This window comes from Aulostomus chinensis, chromosome 10 (genome assembly GCF_037954235.1).
Source record: "Aulostomus chinensis isolate RoL2024-O1b breed Wild chromosome 10, RoL_Achi_v1.0, whole genome shotgun sequence".
In the NCBI taxonomy this organism is placed as follows: domain Eukaryota; kingdom Metazoa; phylum Chordata; class Actinopteri; order Syngnathiformes; family Aulostomidae; genus Aulostomus; species Aulostomus chinensis.
In genome coordinates, this window is record NC_141329.1 from 18,962,831 (window position 1) to 18,988,848 (window position 26,018).

The 26,018-nt window shown below is 44.4% G+C and overlaps 12 non-coding genes across 12 annotated transcripts; all 12 read left to right on the top strand.

The window, feature by feature from the left end:
• Positions 1 to 291: 291 nt before the first annotated feature.
• LOC147254726 (5S ribosomal RNA) lies at positions 292 to 410 on the top strand. Its single transcript, XR_015118311.1, has one exon. It is a non-coding gene; the product is annotated as a 5S ribosomal RNA (ribosomal RNA).
• Positions 411 to 726: 316 nt separating this feature from the next.
• LOC147254727 (5S ribosomal RNA) lies at positions 727 to 845 on the top strand. The gene has a single exon (XR_015118312.1). It is a non-coding gene; the product is annotated as a 5S ribosomal RNA (ribosomal RNA).
• Positions 846 to 1,157: 312 nt separating this feature from the next.
• LOC147254728 (5S ribosomal RNA) lies at positions 1,158 to 1,276 on the top strand. Its single transcript, XR_015118313.1, has one exon. It is a non-coding gene; the product is annotated as a 5S ribosomal RNA (ribosomal RNA).
• A 312-nt stretch (positions 1,277 to 1,588) lies between these two features.
• On the top strand, positions 1,589 to 1,707 carry LOC147254729 (5S ribosomal RNA). Its single transcript, XR_015118314.1, has one exon. It is a non-coding gene; the product is annotated as a 5S ribosomal RNA (ribosomal RNA).
• Positions 1,708 to 2,031: 324 nt separating this feature from the next.
• Positions 2,032 to 2,150, top strand: LOC147254730 (5S ribosomal RNA). Its single transcript, XR_015118316.1, has one exon. It is a non-coding gene; the product is annotated as a 5S ribosomal RNA (ribosomal RNA).
• A 320-nt stretch (positions 2,151 to 2,470) lies between these two features.
• Positions 2,471 to 2,589, top strand: LOC147254731 (5S ribosomal RNA). Its single transcript, XR_015118335.1, has one exon. It is a non-coding gene; the product is annotated as a 5S ribosomal RNA (ribosomal RNA).
• Positions 2,590 to 2,901: 312 nt separating this feature from the next.
• On the top strand, positions 2,902 to 3,020 carry LOC147254732 (5S ribosomal RNA). Its single transcript, XR_015118324.1, has one exon. It is a non-coding gene; the product is annotated as a 5S ribosomal RNA (ribosomal RNA).
• Positions 3,021 to 3,332: 312 nt separating this feature from the next.
• On the top strand, positions 3,333 to 3,451 carry LOC147254733 (5S ribosomal RNA). The gene has a single exon (XR_015118317.1). It is a non-coding gene; the product is annotated as a 5S ribosomal RNA (ribosomal RNA).
• Positions 3,452 to 3,767: 316 nt separating this feature from the next.
• LOC147254734 (5S ribosomal RNA) lies at positions 3,768 to 3,886 on the top strand. The gene has a single exon (XR_015118318.1). It is a non-coding gene; the product is annotated as a 5S ribosomal RNA (ribosomal RNA).
• Positions 3,887 to 4,198: 312 nt separating this feature from the next.
• On the top strand, positions 4,199 to 4,317 carry LOC147254735 (5S ribosomal RNA). The gene has a single exon (XR_015118319.1). It is a non-coding gene; the product is annotated as a 5S ribosomal RNA (ribosomal RNA).
• Positions 4,318 to 4,637: 320 nt separating this feature from the next.
• LOC147254736 (5S ribosomal RNA) lies at positions 4,638 to 4,756 on the top strand. Its single transcript, XR_015118320.1, has one exon. It is a non-coding gene; the product is annotated as a 5S ribosomal RNA (ribosomal RNA).
• Positions 4,757 to 5,076: 320 nt separating this feature from the next.
• On the top strand, positions 5,077 to 5,195 carry LOC147254737 (5S ribosomal RNA). Its single transcript, XR_015118321.1, has one exon. It is a non-coding gene; the product is annotated as a 5S ribosomal RNA (ribosomal RNA).
• Positions 5,196 to 26,018: the final 20,823 nt, after the last annotated feature.

A 26,018-nucleotide genomic window follows, 5' to 3' on the forward strand; every position in this document is an offset into this window, starting at 1 on the left:
AAGGGCAGCGTTGAGGACCCGCTTGAGCTGGCCTCAGGGAAAAGAAGCTCCCCGCAGCCTGTAAATTGAATGTCAAGCAGCGTGTATGCGCAGAAATCCTTCGAAAATGTGAAGGAGACAAATGGCAGATGCAGTACTTTGCTGTGGATGAGATAAACATACTCCACTTTGCATCGCCAAGGAGGAATATTTGAACCCTGAAGGGACCCCGACGCTCTGGCGCGTCATGACCACCGCGACCAGGTCAAGTGAGCGAAATGCATATAAGGCCCGCAGGAGTGGCAGTCTTCCGCTTACGGCCATACCACTCTGAACACGCCCGATCTCGTCTGATCTCGGAAGCTAAGCAGGGTCGGGCCTGGTTAGTACTTGGATGGGAGACCGCCTGGGAATACCAGGTGCTGTAAGCTTTTTTCACTTCAGTGGGCGGAAAGGGCAGCGTTGAGGACCCGCTTGAGCTGGCCTCAGGGAAAAGAAGCTCCCCGCAGCCTGTAAATTGAATGTCAAGCAGCGTGTATGCGCAGAACTCTTTCAAAAATTTGAAGGAGACAAATGGCAGATGCTGTACTTTGCTGTGGATGAGATAAACATACTCCACTTTGCATCGCCAAGGAGGAATATTTGAACCCTGAAGGGACCCCGACGCTCTGGCGCGTCATGACCACCGCCACCAGGTCAAGTGAGCGAAATGCATATAAGGCCCGCCCGCAGGAGTGGCAGTCCTCCGCTTACGGCCATACCACTCTGAACACGCCCGATCTCGTCTGATCTCGGAAGCTAAGCAGGGTCGGGCCTGGTTAGTACTTGGATGGGAGACCGCCTGGGAATACCAGGTGCTGTAAGCTTTTTTCACTTCAGTGGGCGGAAAGGGCAGCGTTGAGGACCCGCTTGAGCTGGCCTCAGGGAAAAGAAGCTCCCCGCAGCCTGTAAATTGAATGTCAAGCAGCGTGTATGCGCAGAACTCTTTCAAAAATGTGAAGGAGACAAATGGCAGATGCTGTACTTTGCTGTGGATGAGATAAACATACTCCACTTTGCATCGCCAAGGAGGAATATTTGAACCCTGAAGGGACCCCGACGCTCTGGCGCGTCATGACCACCGCGACCAGGTCAAGTGAGCGAAATGCATATAAGGCCCGCAGGAGTAACAGTCCTCCGCTTACGGCCATACCACTCTGAACACGCCCGATCTCGTCTGATCTCGGAAGCTAAGCAGGGTCGGGCCTGGTTAGTACTTGGATGGGAGACCGCCTGGGAATACCAGGTGCTGTAAGCTTTTTTCACTTCAGTGGGAGGAAAGGGCAGCGTTGAGGACCCGCTTGAGCTGGCCTCAGGGAAAAGAAGCTCCCCGCAGCCTGTAAATTGAATGTCAAGCAGCGTGTATGCGCAGAACTCTTTCAAAAATGTGAAGGAGACAAATGGCAGATGCTGTACTTTGCTGTGGATGAGATAAACATACTCCACTTTGCATCGCCAAGGAGGAATATTTGAACCCTGAAGGGACCCCGACGCTCTGGCGCGTCATGACCACCGCCACCAGGTCAAGTGAGCGAAATGCATATAAGGCCCGCAGGAGTGGCAGTCCTCCGCTTACGGCCATACCACTCTGAACACGCCCGATCTCGTCTGATCTCGGAAGCTAAGCAGGGTCGGGCCTGGTTAGTACTTGGATGGGAGACCGCCTGGGAATACCAGGTGCTGTAAGCTTTTTTCACTTCAGTGGGCGGAAAGGGCAGCGTTGAGGACCTGGGGACCCGCTTGAGCTGGCCTCAGGGAAAAGAAGCTCCCCGCAGCCTGTAAATTGAATGTCAAGCAGCGTGTATGCGCAGAAATCCTTCGAAAATGTGAAGGAGACAAATGGCAGATGCAGTACTTTGCTGTGGATGAGATAAACATACTCCACTTTGCATCGCCAAGGAGGAATATTTGAACCCTGAAGGGACCCCGACGCTCTGGCGCGTCATGACCACCGCCACCAGGTCAAGTGAGCGAAATGCATATAAGGCCCGCCCGCAGGAGTGGCAGTCCTCCGCTTACGGCCATACCACTCTGAACACGCCCGATCTCGTCTGATCTCGGAAGCTAAGCAGGGTCGGGCCTGGTTAGTACTTGGATGGGAGACCGCCTGGGAATACCAGGTGCTGTAAGCTTTTTTCACTTCAGTGGGCGGAAAGGGCAGCGTTGAGGACCTGGGGACCCGCTTGAGCTGGCCTCAGGGAAAAGAAGCTCCCCGCAGCCTGTAAATTGAATGTCAAGCAGCGTGTATGCGCAGAACTCTTTCAAAAATGTGAAGGAGACAAATGGCAGATGCTGTACTTTGCTGTGGATGAGATAAACATACTCCACTTTGCATTGCCAAGGAGGAATATTTGAACCCTGAAGGGACCCCGACGCTCTGGCGCGTCATGACCACCGCCACCAGGTCAAGTGAGCGAAATGCATATAAGGCCCGCAGGAGTAACAGTCCTCCGCTTACGGCCATACCACTCTGAACACGCCCAATCTCGTCTGATCTCGGAAGCTAAGCAGGGTCGGGCCTGGTTAGTACTTGGATGGGAGACCGCCTGGGAATACCAGGTGCTGTAAGCTTTTTTCACTTCAGTGGGCGGAAAGGGCAGCGTTGAGGACCCGCTTGAGCTGGCCTCAGGGAAAAGAAGCTCCCCGCAGCCTGTAAATTGAATGTCAAGCAGCGTGTATGCGCAGAACTCTTTCAAAAATGTGAAGGAGACAAATGGCAGATGCTGTACTTTGCTGTGGATGAGATAAACATACTCCACTTTGCATCGCCAAGGAGGAATATTTGAACCCTGAAGGGACCCCGACGCTCTGGCGCGTCATGACCACCGCGACCAGGTCAAGTGAGCGAAATGCATATAAGGCCCGCAGGAGTGGCAGTCCTCCGCTTACGGCCATACCACTCTGAACACGCCCGATCTCGTCTGATCTCGGAAGCTAAGCAGGGTCGGGCCTGGTTAGTACTTGGATGGGAGACCGCCTGGGAATACCATGTGCTGTAAGCTTTTTTCACTTCAGTGGGCGGAAAGGGCAGCGTTGAGGACCCGCTTGAGCTGGCCTCAGGGAAAAGAAGCTCCCCGCAGCCTGTAAATTGAATGTCAAGCAGCGTGTATGCGCAGAAATCCTTCGAAAATGTGAAGGAGACAAATGGCAGATGCAGTACTTTGCTGTGGATGAGATAAACATACTCCACTTTGCATCGCCAAGGAGGAATATTTGAACCCTGAAGGGACCCCGACGCTCTGGCGCGTCATGACCACCGCGACCAGGTCAAGTGAGCGAAATGCATATAAGGCCCGCAGGAGTGGCAGTCTTCCGCTTACGGCCATACCACTCTGAACACGCCCGATCTCGTCTGATCTCGGAAGCTAAGCAGGGTCGGGCCTGGTTAGTACTTGGATGGGAGACCGCCTGGGAATACCAGGTGCTGTAAGCTTTTTTCACTTCAGTGGGCGGAAAGGGCAGCGTTGAGGACCCGCTTGAGCTGGCCTCAGGGAAAAGAAGCTCCCCGCAGCCTGTAAATTGAATGTCAAGCAGCGTGTATGCGCAGAACTCTTTCAAAAATTTGAAGGAGACAAATGGCAGATGCTGTACTTTGCTGTGGATGAGATAAACATACTCCACTTTGCATCGCCAAGGAGGAATATTTGAACCCTGAAGGGACCCCGACGCTCTGGCGCGTCATGACCACCGCCACCAGGTCAAGTGAGCGAAATGCATATAAGGCCCGCCCGCAGGAGTGGCAGTCCTCCGCTTACGGCCATACCACTCTGAACACGCCCGATCTCGTCTGATCTCGGAAGCTAAGCAGGGTCGGGCCTGGTTAGTACTTGGATGGGAGACCGCCTGGGAATACCAGGTGCTGTAAGCTTTTTTCACTTCAGTGGGCGGAAAGGGCAGCGTTGAGGACCCGCTTGAGCTGGCCTCAGGGAAAAGAAGCTCCCCGCAGCCTGTAAATTGAATGTCAAGCAGCGTGTATGCGCAGAAATCCTTCGAAAATGTGAAGGAGACAAATGGCAGATGCAGTACTTTGCTGTGGATGAGATAAACATACTCCACTTTGCATCGCCAAGGAGGAATATTTGAACCCTGAAGGGACCCCGACGCTCTGGCGCGTCATGACCACCGCGACCAGGTCAAGTGAGCGAAATGCATATAAGGCCCGCAGGAGTGGCAGTCCTCCGCTTACGGCCATACCACTCTGAACACGCCCGATCTCGTCTGATCTCGGAAGCTAAGCAGGGTCGGGCCTGGTTAGTACTTGGATGGGAGACCGCCTGGGAATACCAGGTGCTGTAAGCTTTTTTCACTTCAGTGGGCGGAAAGGGCAGCGTTGAGGACCTGGGGACCCGCTTGAGCTGGCCTCAGGGAAAAGAAGCTCCCCGCAGCCTGTAAATTGAATGTCAAGCAGCGTGTATGCGCAGAACTCTTTCAAAAATGTGAAGGAGACAAATGGCAGATGCTGTACTTTGCTGTGGATGAGATAAACATACTCCACTTTGCATCGCCAAGGAGGAATATTTGAACCCTGAAGGGACCCCGACGCTCTGGCGCGTCATGACCACCGCGACCAGGTCAAGTGAGCGAAATGCATATAAGGCCCGCAGGAGTGGCAGTCCTCCGCTTACGGCCATACCACTCTGAACACGCCCGATCTCGTCTGATCTCGGAAGCTAAGCAGGGTCGGGCCTGGTTAGTACTTGGATGGGAGACCGCCTGGGAATACCAGGTGCTGTAAGCTTTTTTCACTTCAGTGGGCGGAAAGGGCAGCGTTGAGGAACTGGGGACCCGCTTGAGCTGGCCTCAGGGAAAAGAAGCTCCCCGCAGCCTGTAAATTGAATGTCAAGCAGCGTGTATGCGCAGAACTCTTTCAAAAATGTGAAGGAGACAAATGGCAGATGCTGTACTTTGCTGTGGATGAGATAAACATACTCCACTTTGCATCGCCAAGGAGGAATATTTGAACCCTGAAGGGACCCCGACGCTCTGGCGCGTCATGACCACCGCGACCAGGTCAAGTGAGCGAAATGCATATAAGGCCCGCAGGAGTGGCAGTCCTCCGCTTACGGCCATACCACTCTGAACACGCCCGATCTCGTCTGATCTCGGAAGCTAAGCAGGGTCGGGCCTGGTTAGTACTTGGATGGGAGACCGCCTGGGAATACCAGGTGCTGTAAGCTTTTTTCACTTCAGTGGGCGGAAAGGGCAGCGTTGAGGACCTGGGGACCCGCTTGAGCTGGCCTCAGGGAAAAGAAGCTCCCCGCAGCCTGTAAATTGAATGTCAAGCAGCGTGTATGCGCAGAACTCTTTCGAAAATGTGCATGCGCATGCGCCAATCAGACGGTACGCTGACAGCACGACACACGGAGGTCGCGGACTTCGCTTTTCCCATTTCTTTCTTTTTTTTCAGCCTTTTTCATTGTTCTTCCTTATTTTCCGTGCATTTTTGGTTCGTTTTAGAGTGAACATTTTTCTCCCCGACAATTTTATACTGATCGGTGGAGGTCAATTTGAGTTTCTGTTTTTTTTCCTAATGAAAAATTTTTGGGCGGACCAAATGGATTTGAACTCTGCAAACGGATTTCAGATTATGAGCATGGAAAACGGACTTGACATAAACGCACAAACAGGTGAAGAAAATGAAATATCTTGCTTGTTAAAAGAAACAATCAGAAACGAAACATGAAGAAGTTGGAAGGAAATATGCCGGAGGGAAATGCGAGAGCGGCTTCCGCAGCAACAGCGGGGGAAAGACGGCGAGATGAGGAGATGTGTGGAAGGAGCGCTGGAGCCGGTCCACAGGCAACGAGAGCTGGTGGCCTGAAGAACAGAGCTGAAGACATGGTTCCGAGAAGACCTGGGCAGCGACGAGCTACTGGAGAGGCGACGGAGAGTGAGAGAGAATTGGCGGCGGAGAGAGATGTGGCGTCTGGTGGGGAAAGGCAGCAGCAGCGACATGGAGCGGCGAAATCTGCGGGTGGCAACCCCAAGTATGACAGAGAACTTACGGTCAGTGTCGAGGTAACTGGGCAGGATGAAGTCCCAGTTCTCGAATTAATGAGATGCATAAGAGCACTGTGTGGAGGTTTAATAGCCTGCAGGGCGACAGGGCCACAGAAATATGAAATTACCATGTCACACATCAAAGGGAAAGAGAGAATCCTAGATGGTTTCAAAATTGGGGACAACACAGTGCATGTCAAAGATCTGTGTAACGATGAACTCATGGTTTCTTTTTTAAGCTTACCAGCTTACATCAGAGATGAGGAAATTTTACAAAAGCTAGAAGGGTGGGGAGTCTCAGCTGCATCAACTATAAGGAGGAGGATGTGGCCGGGTACGCAAATTGCTGATGGGACGCGGTTTCTCAAAGTAAAATTTACAGATAAAGTCCAATCTCTGCCTTATTCAGCACGGTTTGACACAGCAATAGGACCGGAATATTTCAGGGTCATACATGATAGGCAGGCTAGGGTGTGTAGGATGTGCCTCCAGCCGGGGCACATCCTAAGGGACTGCCCTGAGTTCTCCTGCCATAAGTGTGGTGTCCAGGGGCATTATGCAAGGGAGTGCAACAGGAAACCTAATAAGATACATCGAAGCGAAGTAAAATCTGGTCAACTGGACGTGAGTTTATCTTGAAGACGTTTCACCTCTCATCCGAGAGGCTTCTTCAGTTCTAGTGAAGAGTGTGGAAACTCCAGCTTATAAACCTATGTGGGAGTGGTCAGTGCTATTGTGGTGGAAACGACCCTCCCGAGACTCACCTGGCCTCCCCAAACGACAGTCGTTGTGCGGTGTCAGGGAGTTTCAGGGGTGGTCGTTAGGGAGTTTCACCGACCACTCAGATGCTAATGGGCTGTGCTGGTATCTAATAAGATACAGAAATGTGAGGTGTGTTGGAACAAAATTGATGAATGTAATTGTAACTATAGTGATGAGGATATTGTGGTGGAATCTGGATCTGAGGAGCTGTACAGTGAGATGGAAGGTTTGAGTGAGGGAGGAACGGAGGATGAGGAGGAAGATGACGAGGTGGGTAGTGGCGTCGCCAAGCAGGCTGCCGGTGAGGGTTACGCCCCTCAGAGAACCCAGAGCCCTCCTAAAGTGGTGCAGAGCCCAGGCACAAGGCTTGGTTCAAGTCTGAATGACACGAGCACTGACTCAGGCCCACAGCAGAGAGGAAAGGATGGAGGAGGAAACGGGTCCGAAAAGGAGCCGGAGCCTTCTCAACTCCTGGAATCAATGAAGGTAGGGGACACCCCAGGAGAATTGCAGCCGGCGGCAGCCACATCCACCAGGGTACCTGCCTTAAATGTGCCCTCCACCTTCCCCCCTCAGAGTAGATCAAACAGTGACTCGGAAATGGACTTTGCCACAATCAAAAATATTCGGAAAAAGCACACCTCAATAAAAGATACTGCGATGAAGAAAAAACAGAAGAAAGAAGGAGGAAGAGGTTAAAAATCTTGAGGAAAAATTGGCTTTTTAAAGTTTTTTTTGGTCTGACCATGCTTCTGCTGCACTCCCTTAACGTCAATGGACTCCACACTTATGGCAGGATGACCGCCATTTTACTTAAAAGCAAGTGTGACATTCTCCGCTTACAGGAGACAAGGTGGGTAGGGGATAGCGTGGCAGCAGCAAGCAAAATGTGGGAAGGAGATGTCTTTTTTAGCAGCGGCACAAGTAAATCTTGTGGCGTAGCTATTTTAGTAAAAAAGACTATAAGTACCAATAGCAAGTTAATATATCATGACAAGAAAGGTAGAATACTTATTATAGATGTTTGCATAAACAATAGAACATACAGAATTATTAACATATATGCCAGTAACTGTGAAAAGGAAAGAAAAATGTTTCTAAGTAGTATTAGCAGATGGATAGATGATAGAACTATAATAATAGGAGATTTCAATATCGCATTAACTAAGGATGATATATCGATTAATAATGTCTACAGGAATGATGCAAGCAGAGCTGAACTATATAACTTAATGAATAATCACAATTTGACAGATGTATGGAGAATTCAGAACCCGTTCAAGAAAGAGTACTCCAGAAGACAGGTTTGTGCAAAGCAAGATGAAGCAGGCCAGAATAGATTTATGTCTAGCGGCCCCTGAAGCAACAAAACAGATCAATAATATACAATATAATTATAAAGCATGGAGGGATCATGCAACAATTGAGTGTTACTTGGGTGCTGCAGGAGGTTTCAGGGGGGGAGGTACCTGGTGCCTCAACTCCAGCCTCCTGGCAGATTCAACATACGTTAAAAAAATTACAAACCTGCTTGATTATGCAAAAATAGACATGAAAATAGAAAATAATTATATAGAAAAGAGGGAAATTTTAAAGCAAAGAATTAAAAGAACTAGTATAAATTATAGTAAAGAAAAAAAGTGGAGAGAGGAGCTATTGCTAGGAGAGAGAATTAATCAATAATGAAATAGCATTATTTGATAAAGAACCTAACAGAAACACAGAAAACTATGAATTTTATAAAGCAAAACTAGGAAATATAGAAAAAATAAAATGCAGAGGTGCAATGATAAGAAGCAGAGTTAAAAATTTAGTAGAAGGAGAAAAATGCACCGCAAATTTTTTGGGGGCTCAAAAAGCAGAAACAAAACAAAACCATAATAGAAAAAATCAACGATAAAACTGGAAAAGAATATGATGATCAAGAAAATATACTAAGAGTAACTACAGAGTTTTATAAAGAATTATTTGATAATGGATATAGTAATAGTGAAGAGGTACACAAGTTGTTATCAAATATCCAAACTAGTATATCAGTAGAGGATAAGGAATGGTCTGATGCACAAATTACTATTAATGAGATAAAGACAGCAATAGATAGCTTAAATAACAACAAAAGTCCAGGGGTTGATGGTTTAACAGCAGAATTTTATATTTGTTTCAAAGAGCAGATAGCTCCCCTGTTGCTGTCATTGTCCCACTCAATGGAACGGGAACAGAGAACATCCAATACATTCGCTGCAGGAATAATTTCACTTATCTACAAAAATAAAGGCTCCTCCTGGATCCGTCACCTTACCGTGGTGGAGGAGTTTGAGTGCCCTAGTGACCCTAGGAGCTATGCTGTCGGGGGCATTTTTCCCCTGGTAGGGTCACCCAAGGCAGACTGGTCCTAGGCGAAGGGCCAGACAAAGAACGGTTCAACAGACCCTTCATGGAAAAATCAGCAAGTGCTACGTGTACCCTGCCCGGAGGGGCACCGGGGCCCCGCCCTGGAGCCAGGCCCGGGGTGGGGGCTCGAAGGCGAGCGCCTGGTGGCCGGGCCTTGGTCCGTGGGGCCCGGCTGGGCCCAGCCCGAAGAGGAGACACAGGCACGTCCTCCCTTGGACTCACCACTCATCGGGGGAACCGGAGGGGTCCGGTGCAATGTGGTTTGGGTGGCAGTTTCAGGCGGGTGCCTCGGCTGCCTGAACCACAGACATGGAAGCTGGCTTTTGGGACATGGAACGTTACCTCTCTGGTGGGGAAGGAGCTGGAGCTGGTGGAAGAGGTTGAGCGTTACCGGCTAGATATAGTCGGCCTCACCTCGACACATAGCTCTGGGTCCGGAACCCGAGTCCTTGAGAGGGGTTGGACTTTCTCTTTTGCTGGAGTTGCTCCAGGTGAGAGGCGGAGGGCGGGGGTGGGCTTTTTGGTTGCCCCTCGACTCTCTGCCTGTACGTTGGGGTTTACCCCCGTGGACGAAAGGGTTGCTTCCCTGCGCCTTCGGGTCGGGGAACGGGTCCTGACTGTGGTCTGCGCATATGCGCCGAACACCAGTTCAGAGTACCCACCCTTTTTGGAGTCCTTGGGAAGGGTACTGGATGGTGCCCCGGCTGGGGACTCCATTGTCCTACTGGGAGACTTCAACGCTCGTGGGCAACGACAGCATGACCTGGAGAGGTGTGATTGGGAGGAACGGCAGGCCCGACCTGAACCCGAGTGGTGTTCAGTTATTGGACTTCTGTGCAAGTTGCAGTTTGGCCATAACGAACACCATGTTCGAGCATAAGGATGCCCACCGGTGCACATGGCACCAGGACACCCTAGGTCGCAGGTCTATGATCGATTTTATAGTCGTATCATTTGACCTGCGACCGCATGTCCTGGACACTCAGGTGAAGAGAGGAGCTGAGCTGTCAACTGATCACCACCTGGTGGTGAGTTGGATCAGATGGCAGGGGAAGATGCCGCGCAGACCTGGCAGGCCCAAACGAGTAGTGAGGGTTTGTTGGGAACGCCTGGCAGAAGAACCAGTCAGAATGATCTTTAACTCCCACCTCCGGCAGAGCTTTGATGACATCACGGGGGTAGTGGGGGACATTGAGTCCGAATGAGCCATGTTCCGCTCTGCCATTGTCGAGGCGGCTGCTGTGAGCTGTGGCCACAAGGCTGCTGGGGCCGGCCGCGGGGGTAATCCTCGAACCCGCTGGACACCAGAGGTGAGGGGAGCCGTCAGGCTGAAGAAGGAGGCTTACAGGGCATGGCTGGCCAGTGGGTCTCCAGAGGCAGCTGACTGGTACCGGCAGGCCTAACGGTGTGCAGCTGTGGCGGTCGCCAAAGCAAAAACTCGGGCGTGGGAAGAGTTCGGTGAGGCCATGGAGAACGACTATCGGTCGGCTCCAAAAAGGTTCTGGCAAACTGTCCGTCGCCTCAGGGGGGGAAGGCGGCAACTTGCCCACACTGTTTACAGTGGGGGTGGGAGGCTGCTGACGTCAACTGGGGAGATAATTGGGCGGTGGAAGGAATACTTTGAGGAACTCCTCAATCCCACCAGCACGTACTCCGTGGAGGAGACAGAGTCTGGGGAGTGCTTGGGGGGGGGGGGTTGTCCAATCTCCGGTTCAGAAGTCGCCGAGGCAGTTAAACAACTCCGCGGTGGCAGAGCCCCGGGGGTGGATGAGATCCGCCCTGGGTATCTCAAGGCTCTGGATGTAGTGGGGCTGTCTTGGCTGACACGTCTCTGCAACATTGCGTGGACATCGGGGGAAGTGCCTTTGGAGTGGCAGACCGGGGTGGTGGTCCCCGTCTTTAAGAAAGGGGACCAGAGGGTGTGTTCCAACTATCGGGGGATCACACTTCTCAGCCTCCCTGGTAAGGTCTACGCCAGGGTACTGGAGAGGAGGGTCAGGGCGATAGTCGAACATCAGATTGAGGAGGAGCAGTGTGGTTTTCGTCCTGGCCATGGAACCATGGATCAGCTCTTCACCCTCGCTAGGGTGCTGGAGGGGGCATGGGAGTTTGCCCAACCAGTCCACATGTGCTTTGTGGACTTGGAGAAGGCTTACGACCGTGTTCCCAGGAGCATACTGTGGGGGGTACTCCGGGAGTACGGGGTGGATGGCCCTTTACAAAGGGCCATTCGGTCATTCTACCGGAGGAGTGAGAGTCTGGTCCGTGTGGCCGGTAGTAAGTCGGACTTGTTCCCAGTGAGGGTTGGACTCCGCCAAGGCTGCCCTTTGTCACCGGTTCTGTTCATAGCTTTTATGGACAGAATTTCTAGGCACAGCCGGGTGGTGGAGGGGGTTGAGTTTGGTGGCGGGAGGATGTCGTCTTTGCTTTTTGCAGATGACGTAGTCCTCTTAGCGCCATCGGGCCATGACCTCCAGCTCTTGCTGGGACAGTTTGCAGCCGAATGTGAAGCGGCTGGGATGAGAATCAGCACCTCCAAGTCTGAGGCCATGGTCCTCAGCCGGAAAAGGGTGGTTTGCCCACTCCGGGTCGGGGGGGAGGTCTTACCTCAGGTGGAGGAGTTTAAGTATCTCGGGGTCTTGTTCATGAGTGAGGGTAAGATGGAGCGGGAGATTGACAGGCGGATTGGGGCGGCATCCGCAGTCTTGCGGTTGCTAAACCAGTCTGTTGTGGTGAAGAGGGAGCTTAGCCAAAAGGCGAGGCTCTCAATTTACCGGTCAATCTACGTTCCAATCCTCACCTATGGTCATGAGCTTTGGGTAATGACCGAAAGAACAAGATCGCGAATACAAGCGGCCGAAATGAGTTTCCTCCGCAGGGTGGCTGGGCTCTCCCTTAGAGATAGGGTGAGAAACTCAGTCATTCGGGAGGGACTCAGAGTAGAACCACTGCTCCTCCATGTTGAGAGGAGCCAGTTGAGGTGGTTCGGGCATCTGGTGAGGATGCCTCCTGGGCGCCTCCCTCTGGAGGTTTTCCAGGCATGTCCAACTGGGAGGAGGCCTCGAGGCTGACCCAGGACACGGTGGAGGGATTATATCTCTCGGCTGGCCTGGGAACGCCTCGGGATCCTCCCGGAAGAGCTGGTTGAAGTTGCTGGGGAGAGGGCAGTCTGGGCTTCCTTGCTGAGACTGCTGCCCCCGCGACCCAGACCCACCGGATGAAGCGGAGGACGACGAAGACGAAGACAAAAATAAAGGTTCAAAACAGGATATAACAAACTATAGACCAATAAGTTTACTCAATACAGATTACAAGATACTCACCAAAACACTGGCAAACAGGCTTAAACTTACAATAGGAACCATTATTGGTAATACACAGGCATACGGCGCACCAGACAGAGACATCATAGATACAATCCTTACAATAAAAGCTACCGTCAGGACAATGGCAGCACAGGGGGGGTATCTGCTCGGAATTGATTTGGAAAAAGCGTTCGACAGAGTAGAATATCCTTTTTTATGTAAAACTTTAAAAAGATTTGGATACGGTGAAGGTTTTATTAGATGGATTAAATTATTACATGACAACGCATACAGTCAGATAAAGATAAACGGACAACTAACAGAAAGGATAAAATTAAAAAGATCGGTAAGGCAAGGATGCCTGCTTTCGGCTCTTTTATACAGCATTGTTGCTGAGCCACTGGCTTTAAGTATAATAAATGATACAAATATTATAGGTATAAAGACATATAGAGACAAAGTAGTTAAAATAGCTCAATTTGTGGATGATATTAATATAATGTTTAAAAATGAAGATAATTTAAATTATATTATAAAACATCTAGAAAGATACGAAAAAGCATCAGGAGCTAAGGTTAACAGAAATAAGTCAGAAATGATGGAATTAGGTAAAAATAGTTAAAAAAATAATTGGGGTATTAGCACTAAAGAATACAGGAAAATACTGGGTGTATACATTGGTAAAAATTAAGGGGAAGCTAGGGACACAGGGTGGAGAAAACTTATAAAAAAAGGTAGAAATACACTTAATTTATGGAGAAGTAGGGGTTTAAGCCTGAGAGGAAAGGTAATTGTACTCAATGCCTTAATACTGTCAAAAATTAATCATGTTTTGGGGGCCTGTGAGCTACCGCAGTGGGCACTAAATTCGCTCAATGAAGCGATCTTCTCCTTCCTTTGGAGGGGAAAGGGAAATTCAATAGCTCATCAGGTGATAATAGCTAATAAAAGGGAGGGGGGATTAGGACTAATTGACATCAGTGCAAAAAAAGATGCACTCAGGGCCAAATTAGTGAGGAATTTTCTCTATTTGAACAGGCAGTACCCCTGGGAGGACACAATGGCGGGCTACCTGGCTGAGTACGGGGAGGGAGAGAAACTCCCTCTTTATCACCTCCTCCCTGGGAAAAGCCATAGCTCGCTACCGATGTTCTACCGGGAGGTGCTAGAGGCATGGGGCAAATTCCTGCCCCACCTCAGGCCTAAGTGCAGTCAGAAAAGTCATGTGCTGCAGTTACCTTTTCACGAAAGCACATTTTTCACACACAATGGTAGGACACTTAAATGCAGGGCACTTCAGCAAAACAATATAACAAGGGTTGGTCAAGTGGTGGGGGAAAGGGGTCTGTTCAGTCTCAGGAAAGACAACCCAACTCAAAAAAACAGGGACAGTGCAGAAAGGATTACCTAAATGGACTAGGTAACAAAATCAACAGAAACATAACCTCACAGTGGAGAAATTTAATCATCATTGACAAATCGAGAGCAGACCCTGAACTCCCACCGCTTGAGCTTGTCACACAGTACACAAGGAAAGAGCTGTCACAGGTGAAAACAAAGGACTGGTACACAATAGAGATTGACTCAATTAAACGCACTCCAAAAGTACAAAAACACTGGGCACAATTATTCACGGGAACACCGATAGGGAAATCTGGCAAAACCTGAACAAACCTTACATGGACAGCAATACTTTCAAACTGGAATTCAACATCAGACACAGGAGAATTTTCACAGGAATCAAATTACACCAGATCAATAAGGACAATTACAGTAGGACATGCCAAATCTGCAATAAAGAACCAGAAGACCAGGAACATCTATTCATCAACTGCAAAGAATCGGACAACTTCAGGAAGTACATAAGGATCCTACTACAAGAGCACTGCAATTTCAGGTTGACAGATGAAACACTATGGACTTGGACTTTTCTCTTTGGTACAACACTGAAACAAAAGGACCAGAACAGGACTCTCATAAACACCATACTCACTTTTGCAAAAAAAATCAATACAGACAACTGGAAACTACGCTCTCCATGAAAAAAAGAAAATAAACATATTTGAGCATTTCTGCACAACACTCATAATGCACCTACAGATCTTACACGACATGGATAAGGATGGTTTTGAAAACAATTTCAACAGGAACAACACACTTTTCAACATAACGTACTGCAAAATTGAAATAAACCAAGATTGACAATGGTATGGTTTCTCTCCAAAATCACAGCTATGTAGTCTCTATTTTATAACAAAGTCGTTTTTATTTAACAAAAAAAAGAGAATTTAAAAAAAAGGAGGGTGAGCAAATGGGTGGTTTATGTTTGGGTGTTTCACATGTTTTTTTATTTTGATATAATTATGTAAAATTCTTCTTTTTTTGAGTGGTATGTGGATACCTCACGACAGGAAATTGCTCTCTTTATTCTCATTAGTTTTTTTTCGACTTTTATTTTGATGTGACCTGCATTTCTACAGTGGCTGTAAGTCCTGAGTGTTGGTTTATTTGTTTTTTTTTTTTATTCTTATAGTGTTTTAATCAATTTGGAGGAGTATCATGGTTGAGGTTTTTTTCGGTGAGATTTCTTTCCTGATGGAATTTATTTTTTCTAATTGTTTAATTTGTCTTGTCTATGTAAATAAGAAAGTACAGTATGTAAAAAAAAATGCGCTGTATTTTTGATAATAAAAGATTAAAAAAAAAAACATGCCGATCTCTTCTGATCTCGGAAGCTAAGCAGGGTCGGGCCTGGTTAGTACTTGGATGGGAGACCGCCTGGGAATACCAGGTGCTGTAAGCTTTTTTCACTTCAGTGGGCGGAAAGGGCAGCGTTGAGGACCTGGGGACCCGCTTGAGCTGGCCTCAGGGAAAATAAGCTCCCCGCAGCCTTGAAATTGAATGTCAAGCAGCGTGTATGCGCAGAAATCTTTCAAAAATGTGAAGGAGACAAATGGCAGATGCTGTACTTTGCTCTGGATGAGATAAACATACTCCACTTTGCATCGCCAAGGAGGAATATTTGAACCTTGAAGGGACCCCGACGCTCTGGCGCGTCATGACAACTGCGACGAGGTAAAGTGAGTGAACTGTATATAAGGCCCACAGGTGTGCAAGTCCTCCGCTTACGGCCATACCACTCTGAACACGCATGCGCCAATCAGACGGTACGCTGACTGCAACACAAACGGAGGTCGCGGACTCGCTTTTCCCTTTTCCTTCTTTTTTTCATTTCAGCCCTTTTCATTTTTCTTCTTTATTTTCCGTGTGTTTTTGGTTAGTTTTTGAGTGGACATTTCCCCCCCCCCCCCCCGACAGTTCTTACACGGGTCGGGGGAGGTCAATGAGTTTGAGTTTCTTTATTTCCTCATGGAGACCAAATGGAGTTGAACTCTGCAAACGGCTTTCAAACTACGAGCACAGAAAAATGGACTTGAGGCAGACGCACAAACGATAGAGGATAATGGGAAATGGTTGGTTGTTGAAAGAAAAGATCAGAGACAAAAAATGAGGAAGTCGGAAGGGAATCTGCCAGAAGGAAATTTGGGAACAGCTTTCGCAGCGACAGCGTGAGAAAGACAGCGAGCAGCAGCTGCTGCAGAGAAGATGCGGGGAAGGGGCGCTGGAGCCGGTCCACAGGCAATGAGAGCTGGCGGAAAGAAGAACAGAGCTGACGACGTGGGTCCGAGGAGACCTGGGCAGCGGGAGAGGCGACGGAGAAGGAGATAGAATCGGCGGCGGAGAGAGATGTGGCGACTGGTGGGGAAAGGCAGCTGCAGCAGCAACATGGAGCGGCGAAAGCTGCGGGAGGCGACCCCAAATATGACAGAGAACTGACGGTCAGTGTCGAGGTAACTGGGCAGGATGACGTCCCGGTTCTGGAATTGATGACGTGCATAAGAGCCCTATGTGGAGTTTTAATAGCCTGTAGAGCTACAGGGCCACAAAAATATGAAGTGACCATGTCACACATTAAAGGATAAGAGAGGATCCTAGATGGATTCAAAATTGGGGACAATACTGTACATGTGAAAGATCTGTGTAATGATGAATTAATGGTATCTTTTTTAAGCTTACCAGCTTACATCACGGACGAGGAAATTTTACAGAAGTTAGAAGGTTGGGGAGTCTCAGCTGCATCAACTATTAGGAGGAGGATGTGGCCGGGTACACAAATAACTGATGGGACGCGGTTTCTTAAAGTAAAATACACAGATGAAGTCCAATCTCTACCTTATTCAGCACGGTTTGAGACAGCAATAGGACCGGAATATTTCAGGGTCATACATGACAGGCAGGCTAGGGTGTGTACGATGTGCCTCCAGCCGGGGCACATCCTAAGGGACTGTCCTGAGTTCTCCTGCCATAAGTGTGGTGTCCAGGGGCATTATGCAAGGGAGTGCAACAGCAAGCTTAACAAGATACAGAAATGTGAGGTGTATTGGAACAAAATAGAAGAATGTAACTGTAACTATAGTGATGAGGATGTTGTGGTGGAATCCGGATCTGAGGAGCTGTATAGTGAGATGGAAGGTTTGAATGAGGGAGGAACGGAGGATGAGGAGGAAGACGACGAGGTGGGTAGTGGCGTCGCCAAGCAGGCTGCCGGTGAGGGTCACACCCCTCAGAGAACCCTGAGCCCTTCTAAAGCGGTGCAGAGCCCGGGCACAAAGCTGGGTTCAAGTCTGAATGACACGAGCACTGACTCAGGCCCACAGCAGAGAGGAAAGGATGGAGTAGGAAATGGGTCCAAGAAGGAGCCGGAGCCTTCTCCACTCCTGGAATCAATGGAGGTGGGGGATACCCCAAGAGAATTGCAGCCAGCGGCAGCCACATCCACCAGGGTACCTGCCTTACACATGTCCTCCACCTTCCCTCCTCAGAGCAGATTGAACAGTGACTCAGAAATGGACTTTGCTACGATTAAAAATGTTCGGAAAAAGCACATCTCAGTAAAAGATACTGTAATGAAGGAAAAACATAAGAAAGAAGGAGGAAGAGGTAAAAAAAATAGCTAGTAAAGTTGGCTGCAGTCCCTTAACACCATGGACTCCGCACTTATGGCAGGATGACCGCTATTTTATCAAAAAGCAAGTGTGACATTCTTTGCTTACAGGAGACAAGGTGGGAAGGGGGTAGCGTGGCGGCGGCAAGCAAAATGTGGGAAGGAGATGTCCTCTTTAGCAAAGGCACAAATAAATCTTGTGGAGTAGCCATTTTAGTAAAGAACAGTATAAGTAACAACAACCGCAAGTTAATACATAATGACAACATAGGTAGAATACTCATTATAGATGTTAACATAGACAATAGAACATACAGAATTGTTAATATATATGTCAGTAATTGTGAAAAGGAAAGAAAAAGGTTTCTAAGTAGTATAAGCAGATGGATAGATGATAGAATGATAATAATAGGAGATTTCAATATCGCATTAACTAAGGATGATATATCGATTAATAATGTATACAGGAATGATGCAAGCAGAGCTGAACTATATAACTTAATGAATAATCACAATTTGACAGATACGTGGAGAATTCAAGAAACAGTACTCTAGAACAGTGTTTCTCAACCCTGGTCCTGGGGCCCCCACTGCCCTGCATGTTTTAGTTATTTCCCTCTTCCAACACACCTGATTCAAATGATCAGCTCATCATCCAGCTCTGCAGAACCCGGATAACCAGCCATTCATTTGAATCAGGTGTGTTGGAAGAGGGAACCATCTAAAACATGTAGGGCAGTGGGTCCATAGGACCAGGATTGAGAAACACTGCTCTAGAAGACAGGTTGTAAAAGGCAAGATGAAGCAGGCCAGAATAGATTTATGTCTAGCAGCCCCTGAAGCAACATAACAGATAAATAAAATACAATATAAATATAACACGAGTGATTATGCAACAATTGACTGGTGCTTCAACTCCAGCCTCCTGGCAGACTCAACATACGTCAAAAAAAAATTACAAACCTGCTGGATTATGCAAAAATAGAAGTGAAAATAGAAAATAATTATATTGAGAAATGGGAAAATCTAAAGCAAAGAATTCAAAGAACTCGTGTAAATTATTATATTATTTGGGTAGGCAAGGATGCCTGCTATCAGCTCTTTTATATAGTATTGTTGCTACAAAATTGCACTATACAAACAAAATGACAATGGCATGGTTTCTCTCTAGATTCTCAGAATATATAATCTCTTTTTTCACAACTCACACAAACTTATAAAAAAAAATTGAAAAGTGGGTGAGCACATGGGAGATTTATGATGGGTGTTTTTTTTAGCATGTTTTTTAACTTTGATAAAATTATTTAAACTTTTTTGCTTGATATGTAGATATATTATGACAGAAAATCACTCCTCTTCTCTCATTAGTTTTTGACTTTTATTTTGATTTGACCTGCAGTTTTACAGTGGCTGCAGGTCCTGAGTGTTGGTTTATTCGTCTTGTTTTTTTTTCTAATGGTGTTATGGTGTGGTCTGAGTAGTATTATGGTTGAGGATTTTTGTTTTGGTTAAAATGTTGTTGTTTTTTTCCCTGAGGGACTTTATTTCATATATTTTTTAATTTTTTCTTGTCTATTTAAGTATGACTGACAGTATGTATAAATTTGTGCTGTATTTTTGATAATAAAAGATTTTTTAAAAATGCATGCCCCAAACAGACTTAATGCTGACAGCAACCCACACGGAGGTCACGGACTCCGCTTTTCCTTCTTTTTGTTTAAGCCCTTTTCATTATTTCTCTTTACTTTCTGTGTACTTTTGGTTGTTTTTTTTTTAGTCTACATTTTCCCCTCAGCAGTTTTTACACTGGTCGTGTGAGGTTTGAGTTTCATTTTTTTCCTCATGGAGAACTTTCTGACGGACCAAATGGATTTGAACTCAGGAAATGGCTTTCAGACTATGAACACAGAAAACACTTGATAAAAATGCCAAATCAAGGCAATGCGAGGAAGGGGCACTGGAGCTGGTCTACAGATGCACGAGTGAGCAGACAGGATAACAGAGCTGGTGAAGTGGGTCTGAGCAGACCTGGGCAGCGGGGAGCTCCCAGAGCGGCGAGGGAGAGGAAGGTAGAATCGGTGGCCGAGAGAGATGCGGTGGCTGGTGGGGAAAGGCAAAGGCTGCAGCAATGGCAAGGAACATTGCAATAGAGGGAGGACACATCAAATATGACAGAGAGCTGATGGTCAGTGTGGAGGTAACTGGGCAGTACTAAGTTCCAGATCAGGAGCTTCTGAGATGCATAAGAGCCCTACATGGAGGATTAATAACATGCAGAGTGACAGGGCCACAAAAATATGAAGTGACCATGTCACACATAAAAGGCAAAGAAAAGATCCTTGATGGCTTCAAATTTGGGGACAATAATGTACACATGAAAGATCTGTGCAATGACTAATGGTTTCTTTTGCCAGCTTACTAGTCTATATCTCCGTTGACGAAATTCTGCAGAATTTAGAAGGCCGCATCTCTTATCAGAAGGAGAATGTGGCGGGGATAGGAAATAGCTGATGGTATGCGGTTTCTAAAGGTAAAATTTCAAGATAAAGTCCAATCTTTACCTTACTCAGCACGTTTTGAGACAGCCATAGGACCTGAATATTTACCGGTTATACATTACAGGCAGGCAAAAGTGTGTAGGATGTGCCTCCAGCCGGGTCACCTTAGAGAGTGTTCTGAGTTCTCCTGCCATAAGTGATGAGTCCAAGGGCAAGGGAATGCAGCAAGAAACAGAAATGTGAGGTGTGTTGGAGCAAAATAAAAGACTGCCACTGTAGATGATGTGATTAGGATGCTGTGGTGGAATCCAGATCTGAGGAGCTATACGGTGAGATAGAATAGTGAAGTGAGGAAGGAATGGACGAGGAGGAGGAAGACGACGAGGTGGAACTGGGGAAACCCTGACTTCTCCACTACCCCCTTCTGGGCTTCCCCTGACTCCTCACTCTCCTCTGGGACTTCACACCTATGTCAACCTGGGTCCTTCTGATGTCTCCCATATATTGTCACTGCAGACACCCCCATTGCTTCCCTTTTGTCTGTATTTAGATTTCACTCAGAGGAACATATGTCTTCAGGATTATGATTTCCAACTGTTTGTGCCCTGTTCCCCTTTTGATCTTGTTCAGACCCTTTGATGTGACAGCATAACACCACTTTCAGACAGCAGCATTCCATGATGATGCTGGAGGGCCAGGCGATGTGGGGCTCATGCTACATAAGCCAGGGGTGGCCCAGAATCACAGGGCTTAAGCTGACTGGATAACAAAAAACTTTGAGTCTCTCCACGTCACCAGATGAATCTCAGGAGTGGGATTACAGGAACAGGAAAGGCGGCGAACCAGGATTTCCCAGGGTCCCAGTGAGCCCAGTCTTTTGGCTGGGTGGGGCAACATATGATGTCCCTTCTGGGTGCATTAGGGACAGAGGCCTGCCTTGAAACGGGCCTCATGTTCAGCCAGAGTGTGGCTTGTGCACCCCAGCTGCATGGGTTCCTCCCCTGTCACTGACTGGAATGTGGAGGGAACAGCCAAAGGGGAAGTGGGATGAGCAGGGGTGCAGGCTGGCTGGAAAGCAGACTGCAATCCTCGTAGGGCTCACTCATGCCTCCTCTCCCGGAGGCATCCATCGATGGGGATGGTGAGGTTGATCAGATCATAAAGGAGTGCCTATTTGATCCTTCATGGCATTGCTGACCCTTTTGGGAAGTGACTGGTCCATCCTGTCGAAACTCCACTTAGTAGTCTGTAACACTGTCACTACCCTGTTGGTTACTGCTCAGTTGAGTGCCAGGGTCCTGGCCATAGACAGGGTGGTGGAATCTGGAGTTTTGCCACAAAGTCTTAGTAAGGCGCAGAAACTGACCCCCATGGACCAGGAGGCTGTGGTCCACTGTGCTGCTTGGTCTGTGAGTAGGTTGGTCATGTAAGCAATCCGGGCTGCATCGGTAGAGAGCATGCTCGGCTGATAAATGAAGACCAGCTCCCACTGCATGATGAATATGGCACAGGTCTTAAAGTTGACATCAAAAAGTCATTGAGTCGAGAGACAGGGCTCCCGGGAACTAGGGTTGGGGCCCGCAGGGTTAGCTGGAATGGTGTCCACAGGAGACAAGTCAGCAGGCTACAGGAGCAGGTTGGCCCTGTGGCTGGATGCTGAGAGCTGTTGTGAGAGTCTGTGACTGCCATAGAATCTCTGCCTGTTGGCCCGCCAGTGTTACCTGCTGGGCTGTTAGGGCATCCTAACAGCTATAGAGGCTTCCTGCAATTGTTGGTTGTGGGTATTCGTCAGCTGGATCTGCTTGATGAAAACAGCTTTGACCAGATTGGTCCCTGCACTGTCTGTGCCGGCTGAGGTCATCATGGCAAGTTTGTACTATTAAGGTTTGAATATGACCCCAAACGCACGACACAGACAGGAAACTGAGTTAGCCACAGTGCCAAATTTAATGAAATAAAGTTCAGAACAATTAAAAAAAAGGAAACTCTGGAATGTTCATTTTAGGTGAACTGAAATGCACTGGATTGGACAGTCCAAAAGTAAACCCACACAAGAGTGAAAAAAGTTCTGCAATTACCCAACTGGTGGAATGATAATCAAACCAGTTAAGTCCACAGAGAGCAAAGGAGCGGACAGGGGGAATTAAAGTCCAGGACAGGGTATATCCACTCTCCAGAATAATTCCACGAAGCAGCAAGACACAGAGGAACTTCACACTGGAGTACACGGCACAAACTCGAAAGGAGTGACCGGGAAGCCAGCAGGATTATCCCAGGCCAAAAGAGGCAACAAGCTGCAGATGAGTGATTAGCTGAGGAGCATCAGGTGTGAGATGAGGCACGCTTGGCTTGTCCCCATTGCCAAGTGCACAGCTGTCTGGCAGTGCACAATGAAGTTCCCGGTATCTCAGCCTTATCAGGTTGGGTGGGAGGCTTAGTTGGATGGATCTCAACAAGGGCCAGCGCAGTCTTGGGGATATAAGATCAAGGGGGAAGCAGTAATGGTGAATCGAGGGGGGTAGGGGATGTTGTAAAAAGCTATAAAGTTGATGGTGGGAGGCTGATTAATTTTGTCTGAGGGTAAACAGTATATATATATACATACATACATATATATACATACACATATATACATATATACATACACATATATACATACATACATATATACATACACACATACACACATACATATATATACACATACATATATACATATATATACATATACATACATATATATACATATACACACATATATATACATACATAAAAATACATATATATACACATATATATACACATATATACATACATATATATACACATATATATACATACATATATATACACATATATATATACATACATATATACACACATATATACACACATATATATACATACATATATACACACATATATATACATACATATATACACACATATATATATATACATATATACACATACATATATACACACATATATACACATATATACACACATATACATACATATATACACACATATATATACATATATACACACATATATATACACACACATGTATATACACATGTATATATATGTGTGTATATATATATACACACATATATATATACATATATATACACACATGTATATACACATATATATACACACACATATATATACACATATATATACACACACATATATATACACATATACATACACACATACATACACATATATACACATACATACACATATATACATATATACATACACATATATACATATATACACACACATATATATACATATATATACACATACATATATATACATATATATACACATACATATATACATATATACACATATGTACACATATATACATATACACACATATATATACATACACACATATATATACATACATATACACACATATATACATACATATACACACATATATACATACATATACACACATATATACACATACATAAAAATACATACATATACATACATATATATACATACATATATACACATATATACACATACATAAAAATACATACATATACATACATATATATACATACATATATACACATATATACATACATATATATACACATATATACACACATATATACACACATATATATACACACATATACACACATATACACACATATATACACATATATATACACACATATACACACACATATATACACACATATATATATACACACATATATATATACACATATATACACACATATATACACATATATACACACATATACACATATATATACACACATATATACACACATATACATATATACACACATATACATATATACACACATATATATACATATATACACACATATATACATATATACATATATACACACACATATATATACATATATACACACACATATATATACATATATATACACACATATATATATACATATATACACACATATATACATATATACACACACATATATACATATATACACATATATATACATATATACACAAATATATATATACATACATATATACACACACATATATACATATATACACACACATATATATACATATATACACACATATATATATACATATATACACACATATATATATACATACATATATACACACATATATATATACATATATACACACATATATATATATACATATATACACACATATATATACATATATACACACATATATATATATATACATATATACACACATATATATATACATATATACACACACATGTATATACACATATATACACACACATGTATATACATATATACACACACATGTATATACACATATATACACACACATGTATATACACATATATACACACACATGTATATACACATATATACACACACATGTATATACATATATATACACACACATGTATATACACATGTATACACACACATGTATATACACATGTATACACACACATATATATACACATATATACACACACATATATATACACACATACATATATACACACACATATATACATATATACATACACATATATACATATATACATACACATATATACATATATACATACACATATATACATACACATATATACATATATACATACACATATATACATATATATACACATATATACATATATATACTCATATATATACATGTATATATACTCATATATATACATATACATACATATACATATACATATATACACATATACATATACATATATACACACATATATATACATACATATACATAAATATACATACATATATATGTATATACATACATACATAAATATACATATACATGTATATACATACATACATATATATACATATACATGTATATACATACATACATATATATATACATATACATGTATATACATACATACATATATATGTATATACATATATACGTATATACATATATATGTATACATACATATGTATACATACATATGTATATGTATACATATATACGTATATGTATACATATATACGTATATATGTATATATACATATATATGTATGTATATACATATATACGTATATATACGTATATACATATATATGTATACATACATATGTATATGTATACATATATACGTATATATACGTATATATATATACACATACATATATACGTGTATATATGCGTATATATACACGTATATATATACATATATACGTATATATACATATGTATATATCCGTATATATTTATATATGTATATATACGTGTATATATATGTATATACGTATATATATGTATATGTATGTATATATGTATATACGTATATATATGTATATGTATATATATACACGTATATACGTATATATGTATATGTATATATATACACGTATATACGTATATATGTATATGTATATATATATACGTATATACGTATATGTATATGTATATACGTATATGTATATGTATATACGTATATGTATATGTATATGTATATACGTATATGTATATGTATATACGTATATGTATATGTATATACGTATATGTATATACGTATATATATATATATGTATATGTATATACGTATATATATATGTATATGTATATACGTATATATATATATATGTATATGTATATACGTATATATATATATATATATATATATATATATATATGCAGAAACACATTTTAAGGAGCTGTTGCATCACATTTGGATAACTTGTGTAGCCAGAATAGCCTCACACTTATTGTCAGTCATATTCAATTTCAGTTCAGAATACAAAATAATTTATGAACATTTTTACAGTGATGTATATAGTATTTTGATGTTGATGATTTGCTCTATTGTTCTCCATTTGTTTATCCCAAAATGACCAAAAACATCCAAATCCTATGGAAAGCTGCATCCTGCCAGTGTTGGTTGTCATTTGAGACCAAGATTACGTTATTATCTGATTTTTTTGTGTTGGGGTATCCAGATATCCTTTTGGAGTCTCG